Genomic DNA, 6,900 nt, shown 5'->3' on the forward strand with positions numbered 1-6,900 from the left:
ACTTTTTATGAGTGTCTCATGTAGTACATAATACTGTCAAACTTACTATGTAGCCAAAGATGACCTTGAACACCTCATTCTCTTGTGTTAGATGCCCCAGGGCTGAAAATTACAGGAGTTCATCCCTTGTCATTTATGCAGTCATGGGTATGGAACCCAGGACTTACTTCACACTAGCCACTCTGTCACTGAACTGCATTCCTAGCACTTCTGAAAACTGTTAGCATATGGGGGAGAACAAGGAACAAACTTTCTAAAACTAGGGTCTTAATTCCAAACACCTTGAATCAATATTGTATTTCTCAAAAAGGAAAAATCAGATCAGGAAATATAGCATTCAAATAAAAATAAAGATGGTCTTTTTTTTTTTTTTTTATAACTTGTACAATGCAGGTACAAAAGAAGTGAACCAGTGTAAGGACCAGATGAAATGGATAAAAAGATGAAGAGCTCAAACTATTGCACTAACCAAAGACAATACCAGTGCAATCATCGAACTCCTACTCTGATCTAGCCAATGGACAGGACATTCTCCACAGTTACATGGAGAGCAGGGACTGACTCTGACATGAGCTCTGGTGCCCTATATTTGACCACTTCCCCTTGGTGGGGAGGCCTGGTTGCACTCACAGAATAAGCAGACTACCAAGATGAGACTTGGTAACCTATGACCATATAGTGGGGGAGGAGGTCCCCCTTGGTGTTAGACCTAGAGGAGAGGAATAGGGTGAAAGAGGGAGGGAGGGAGGAACGGGAGGATTTTTGGTCAAATCTTCATGTAATGAACCTTACACATCATAGCAACTAATTTAAAGGACTTTTAAATTTTTTCACATTTTAGTTCCATATTTTCTCTTTCATTTCCTGCCTCAAAACTCTTCCATATACTTCTTGTTCTCCAGATTCATGGCTTCTTTTTTTCATTAATTGTTTTTACATATGTGTGTATATACCCTATTTAGTCCGTATAGTGTTGCTTATATATACATATATACATACATGAGGGAAAACAATTTTTAAATGTTCATTGTTTACCAAAAACAATCAAGAACACCTCAATTTCTGAAACAGAATTATATAAGCCACATTTTTCTGATTGTAAGGCATTAAATGTAAAAAAAAATTACTATAAATAAATAAATAAATAAAACCACTGCAAAACCTATAGAGCTCCTGAGCATACTTGATTCAATAAAACAAAAAGTCATTTGTCCAGGAAAATTCACAAAGAATTCTTTAAAAAAGACATCTCAGACTACAAAGAGAAATGTCTACTGTCAGAAAACGGCATAACAAGAATACCATGTCATAGAGTTAGTTCAGAAACTGTAAATGTTGCATTATTTCTAGATGCATAACAGACCAAATTGCAAAGATAAATAATTCAGAACTCAAGGTGATGTCTCTTGTGAGAGATACATCCAAACACAAGATGTCTCTTCATAAATTGTGAGGTGGCAATGGGAAAAGCACAGCTCAATTGTATGTTGAGCAAACACTGTATAACGTGGCCAGAGTAAAGAATCTTCACAGGCAAATTGATGGAACTAGAAAAGATCATCCTGAGTGAGATAACCCAGACCCAGAAAGACACGCATGGTATATACTCATTTATAAGTGGATATTAGCTATAAAGTACAAGATAACCATACTACAATCCACAGACCTGAAAAAACTAAGTAATGGGATGCGGGATGTTTGAGTCTTACTCAGAAGGAGAAATAAAATAGACTTAAGAGATAGAGAGGGAAAGGTAACTGGGAGAGGGGTTGGGAAGGAAACAAAGGTGGGGATTAGGTTTTGGAGGTGGATAAACCTGGGAGAACAGAAATCAGTGGGGGTGGTCAGTGACATCTGGGAGGTTCCCAGGAGTCTATGGTGGTGAGCTTAGCTGAGATTTCTAGCAGTCAGGGATATGAAGCCTTAAGTTTCCTCCTCCTGTCCCTAGGTGTGACTTCCAGTTGAGGAAGGGAACACTAACACACCCATAAAAACTTTGACCAAAATTTACCCTGCCTATGAGATGTACAGGGATAAAGATGGAGCAGAGTTTGAGGGAATGATAAACCAGTGATTAGCCCAATTTGAGACCCACCCCATGGGAGAGAGCCAACCCCTGACACTATTAATAATATTCCACTATGCTTGCAGACAGGAGCCTAGCATAACTCTTCTGTGAGACTTCAGTCATCAACTGATGGAAACAGATGGGCAAACCCACAGCCAAATAGGCACAGCTAGGGGATTCATGTGGAAGAGTGAGAGGAAGGATTGAGGGAGCTGGAAGGATCAAGGATACCATAAGAGAACCTACAGTGTAAATGAACCTGGGCCCATAGAGACTCACAGCAACTGAACCACCAACCAAAGTGCATGCATGGGCTGGACCTAGGCCCCCTACACCTATGTAGCAGATACCCAGCTTGTTCTTCATGTGGGATCCCCTAACAATTGGATGGAGGGTTGTCCCCGACTCTGTTGCCTGCCTTTGTATCCTTTTCCCTAGCTGGGCTGCTTTGTCTGGCCTCAGTGGGAGATAAAGCACCTAGTCCTGCTGTGACTTGATGTGCCAGGGTGAGTTGGTGGCCATGTGGGGGGGGGGGAGAATCCCCTTATCTGAGAAGAAGGGGAGGGAGGGATGGGGGTGTGAAGGTGGGACAGAAGGGAGAAGAGGTGGCATTCAGGCTGTAAAGTAAATAAATAAATAAATGAGGGGGGAAAAGAATCTTCACAGGCTGGAGATCTGGAGAGTTCCTCATAAGTGAAACAAATACCTGAGCTGGCTTGGCACATGCTAGGTAGCCAGAGTGGCTTCAAACTCAGTCCTTCTGACTCACTCTCCCAACTGAATTTATTTTCTTCAGATGTATACTTAATAGTGAGATAGCATGCTAATATGGTAGTTATAATTTTAATTCTTTATGGAACTGCCATGTTGTTTTACATCATGACTCTTCATTCCTACCAACAGTGTGCAGGGCTTTCTTTTTTCCACCCTTCCTAGCATTAGGAACAAAGATGGCTGTCTTCACCACTGCCATTCATCTTCACACAGGAAATGCCAGCTAAGACAATCATGAACTAAAAGGTACTTATATGCAAAAAGGAGTAAAACTACTTTGGATCAGGTCTAAGAAGGCAGAGTAAGTTGCTACAGCAATTGACATCCCACAGAAAACCGCACGTGAGAAGCTGAATGTACCAAGGTGTCACCCCAGGAACTAAGAAAATAGGTACTACTTGCTTTTCTATACTATAATAAGAAAAGCCACAATGAAGAAAGCAGAAAGCAAAGATTTTCCTCAGTTACCACGTTCACCAACTCCAAGCTCTTCCTAATAGACAGAGATTCCTCATGTTTTGAGAAGGGGTAGGGATTAAGCCCATACCTTATACAGGAAAGCCAATACCAGGCCATCTATGAAGGAATGTTACACCAGACCATCCACCGGAATCTTTGGCCTGAGGCTCTGGTTCTTAGATGGTCAAGGGTCTGCTATGATCACCTCCATCCTCCAGCTCAGGCAGTAGAATAGGGTATAATAATCTTCTGTCAAATAAGGCAGAAGCGTGAACTCAGGAAATTGCTTTACAGCTCAGTAATGGATCTTCTGTAGTGAGACCCAGCACCAGGCTAAGCCCAAACATATGCTCATGTGACCTGTATGTACACCAGGCAGAATATGTATTCTAATAGAATGATCTCTTTATTTAGCATGCATCACTGCCATCATTGCTTGGACAATCATTTGGAGCTACACAAGGGTATACCAACTCAATATGTAGAAGCCTGGGAATGTTACCAGCAAGATGAAGTCTAAGCATAGGCCAGTGACTATTGGATGAAGCATCTGTGCCTGTTTTAGACGTAGGTGCAGGCCTTACGGAGATGAACTGTTCACTTTAGATACACTAGACTATGTTAAAGGACATACCAACTACAGGTTTGGAACTAATCTAGACTTGATGCAGCCTCTGGCGCTGAAACAGCAAGACAGGGACTGGTGCTATGAGGTGAATTTAGTCTTAGGGTGCCATCTAGTGCTGACAAGGAAATGTCTATCTACTCAGAAAAAATGAGTGAAAGGCTTGGAATTTTGGAAGGACCAATACAAACAAAGCCTGGTACAAAGATTGGAATACATGTTGAATTGTTCTTGGTGCAGATGGTGGTGCATGCCAATAAGCATCAAACTTTCAGCAACTCAGTGTAAATTATGTACAAAACAAGGCACCAGAAGCTGATCACATGATGACCAATCATCTGCAAGATCAAAATAGCTCTTTTAAGGAGAGACGGGGGAGGGAGGGAGGGAGGGGGAGAGGGAGAGAGAGGAGCTCGTTTTTTATTAAAATACAATTAAGTCATTTTCTTTCCTTCCCCCAACCCCTTCCATATCTCTTCCTTCCACCCTTTACCACACCCCCTTAATCTCTCTCAAATCCATGGCCCTTCCTTTATTATTATTGGTACACACACACACACACACACACACACACACACACACACACACACACACACAATTTATGTAGAACTACAAGTCTCCTGATTAATGGACACAATATTCAAGTGACTTCTAACAACTTACAGTTAGACCATAGGCTGATGCATCCCTCAACCCTCATTAGAGAAGCTTCCATTTGCAGTAACACAGAGAGCCACAACTTCTCAAGGGCCAGAGAATAAGAGGATACAGTGCTCAGCCCTAACTGTGATATCTGTTTCAGATTGCTTCCTTCAAAGGCTCAGACATCATTAGAATCATTATGGAAGGGGATTTTTCAGAAAAGCTGTAAGAGCCAGAGGTGGTGGATGACAGCGTTTGAACTCACAACAGTTTTGATAACATGCACAAGACCCGATCAACCTCAAGCAAGACAAGATTTCAGCATGGAGAGGGGATGTAAGCATTAGGTTTTACCCCTAGCTGAGGAAGTACTGTTAATTTACAGCTGCTGAGAGAGAAAGAGTCCGTCATCTTTATGAAGGTACCCCTTGGTAGAACAACCATTCCCCAGTAGAAGGTCGAATACAAGAATATTGGTGATATAAATTGGACTTGGTGGATTAAAAAAACAAAAATAGGACACAAAGTTAGGTGAGGAAGGAAGGATGAGGTTGATCTGCGAGGAGTTGAGAGGGGGGATGAATGAGGTCAAATTACATCATATGAAATTTGCAAAGAACTAAAAAATTAAATTACAATAACAAAGACAAATCCTTAGTTTCATAGTATAAAATTCTAAGTATCTATAATTGCATGACTGCTGCATCATTATTGTCAGTAGCAAAGATATGTGATCAATTCTCCATTAATGGACAAATACAGATATTGTGATACACGTACACACACAATGGAATACTATTCAGCTGTAATAAGGAAAGACTACCTGGTGTGACAATGGAGAGCGTGATATCGTCTATATAGAGAATCTTAAAGAGTCAACACTGTAGCTTAGATGTGGAGTGTTTACATAATATGCACAAGGTCCAAGGTTGGATTTACAGCACCAAATGGAATAAAAAGTAAAACCTTGACACTAGAGTGGCAATTATTAGGGCCTAAGATAATGAAGAAATAAAGACCCGAGGCTTAAAAAGTGCAAAGTATCAATAGATGTGCAGAATTTTTAGTATTCAGCATAGAATTTATAGGTCACAATTCTCTTACAAACAAAATTTAAGAGATGGGACTTCTCAGGGGGTCTGGATTCCCTTCCTCACAGCCCTGCTGTGAATGATGCAGGCAAAAAGGGCCAAAAGGAAGCCTGTGTGGTTCTGGCCAAGGATATGATCAGGTCAAGGAAGGCTGTGAGCAAGTTCTATGAGTCCAAAGCACATGTGGACTCTGTGTGGATGGGCATGAAGAGCTAGCTGGCGGTCTTAAGAGTAGCTGCTTTTCTGCAGAAGAGCACAGATGTGAGGGAAGCTTTGCAGAGTCATGTGAAGATCGCAGAAGTCCAAGCCATCATGTGGGAGCTGCCCAAAGAGATGATGAAGGCTTGAACCATAGGGGAGATGTTAGAGGTTGCAGTTGAAAGCATGGATGATCAAGACATGGAAGACGCAGCAGAAATGGAGATTGACAGAATCCTCTTTGAAATTCCAGCAGGAGCCTTGGGCAAAGCACACAGTAAAGTAACTGACCCCCTTCCTGAGCCTTAACCTTCAGGAGCGATAGCTGCCTCAGAAGAGGGAGAGGAGGATGAGGATAAAGAGTACCTGGAGGCCATGCAGTCCTGGCTGGCCACACTCTGAAGCTAGGGCCACCTAATTTGGGTCTCAGCTCTCTGGTATCCTCCCCTCAGTATGTGCACAGCCTCCTAGGAGTCACCGTTTCCTGTATCTCTTGTACTACACCTCTATTGTGAAGTATTACATTTTGGAGGGGGTTCTATGCTAGTATACCTTCACTGTCTGCAGAGGATTTAAGGATTGTTTTTTTTTTTTTTTATGAAGGTAGTGTAATCCAATACATTATTTTGAGAGCATAAGTAGCAGAAGTGTCTTCCACAGGGGAGGACAAAGAAACTCATTCTCTCATGAAGTTAATTCTGAGAAGAGATTCAATGTTGTGGACTCTATGTTGGTGTCTATGTGTAAAATACTATATAAATGGATGCCAATAAACTTATTCTCTAGCTCTTGGTGTCATTGTAAATGTGACATGCAATGAACTCATGGTGTTGATCTCACAGATTTGTCTCAGCGTTAGCCCTGGAAAGAGGAAGTGCCATCTCCAGGCATCAGTAACATGGGAGCTCAGCAGAAGAGCCTTCTGCTCAGGAGCCGCTGCTCCCGGTCTTCACAGACAGGGTGTGGGGGCCACTCTTGTACACTTTGCCATCTGTTTAACCAGCAGGTGTTGTTAATACACTGTGTTGGTTGGACGAGTATAT

The 6,900-nt window shown here is 41.8% G+C and overlaps 1 pseudogene; it reads left to right on the forward strand.

Moving 5' to 3' along the window:
• Positions 1–5,776: 5,776 nt before the first annotated feature.
• Positions 5,777–6,259, forward strand: LOC127185959 (charged multivesicular body protein 3-like; annotated as a pseudogene).
• Positions 6,260–6,900: the final 641 nt, after the last annotated feature.

Source organism: Acomys russatus, chromosome X, assembly GCF_903995435.1.
Source record: "Acomys russatus chromosome X, mAcoRus1.1, whole genome shotgun sequence".
Classification (NCBI taxonomy): Eukaryota; Metazoa; Chordata; class Mammalia; order Rodentia; family Muridae; genus Acomys; species Acomys russatus.